The following is a 1,262-nucleotide window of genomic DNA, read 5'->3' as shown; positions in this document are numbered from 1 at the left end:
GAAAGGTAGCAGAATACAACAGTTACTATTATGGTATTATGTAAAAATGTGGATGTGTAACCGATGTGATTCTGAAATCTTTGTAATGTTTTGAATTAAAAAAAAATAAAATTAAAAAAAAAAGAATATGTGATAGATATATAGATTATATATCTAGATCATACATGCATGTGCACACGCGCACACACACACACACACACACACACACACACAGCAATAGAATATTAACCAGTCATAAAAAGAAGAAAATTCTGTCATTTCCAACAACATGGGTGAACATAGAAGACATTATTCTGAGTGAAGAAAGCCAGACACAGAATTACAAATACTTTAATATCACTTATCTGTGAAACCAGAACAGTTGAACTCAAAGAAGCAGAATATAATGGTAGTTGCCCAAGGGCTGAGAGTTGGTGGAACTAGGGAGATATTGCTAAAAGGTACAAACTTATTAGTTATACATGAATAAGTTCCACATATATAAAGTACAGCATGGTGACTATAGTTAATAATACTTCATTGTTTTATGAAATTTGCTAAGACAATAAATCTTAAATATCCTCACCATACACACACACACACACACACACACACACACACACACACATCAAATCATATCATCAAATTGTAGTTCAAATACATACGTTTGTAAATTACACCTCAAAAAATCTTGGAGAAAACAAATAGAAAGGAAGTGAAATGGTTGAATTGAAGAATGTAATAAGAAATCAATAATTGACAGGAAATGGGCACTGTGCAGTATAGCATTTTGGGAACCCTGATATGTGGGTTCTGTGTGCTTCCATGAATCAAAACGAGTAAAAGACCTGAAGCCAGTGGCTTTCTCTGGTGGTGGTAGTAAAGGATAAGAATTAAACATCTGAGCAGCAGACTTGGATGATGTGTAACAAGGGAAGGGTGACATAAGATTGGGTTCAAAGTTCATGACACTACCATTAGTTAAGAGGAGAGAGTCACAAGGTCACACCTTCTAACCTAGTGGCTGTATCCAAACTTGGGAGGGCTGGAACAGAAGGTACTCAGGTAATTGTCCTTTGGAGAAATGAAGTCACTAAAAGGGAAGCCCAATCTACATTTTATAGTTTCAAGGGGGAAACTGGATCCAAATATCAATGCCTGGTACTGTCACAGTATTACTTGGGGTATCTTTCAGGTAAGCCCTTGGAGGGCTTCAGAGCTAGAACAGAAATTCACTGTCTATCTTGGATATTTACACCAAGCTAAGCAGAGATTGTGCCATA

Source organism: Callospermophilus lateralis, chromosome 2 (assembly GCF_048772815.1).
Source record: "Callospermophilus lateralis isolate mCalLat2 chromosome 2, mCalLat2.hap1, whole genome shotgun sequence".
NCBI classification, from domain to species: Eukaryota; Metazoa; Chordata; class Mammalia; order Rodentia; family Sciuridae; genus Callospermophilus; species Callospermophilus lateralis.
Note: the sequence above shows the minus strand (reverse complement) of the source record.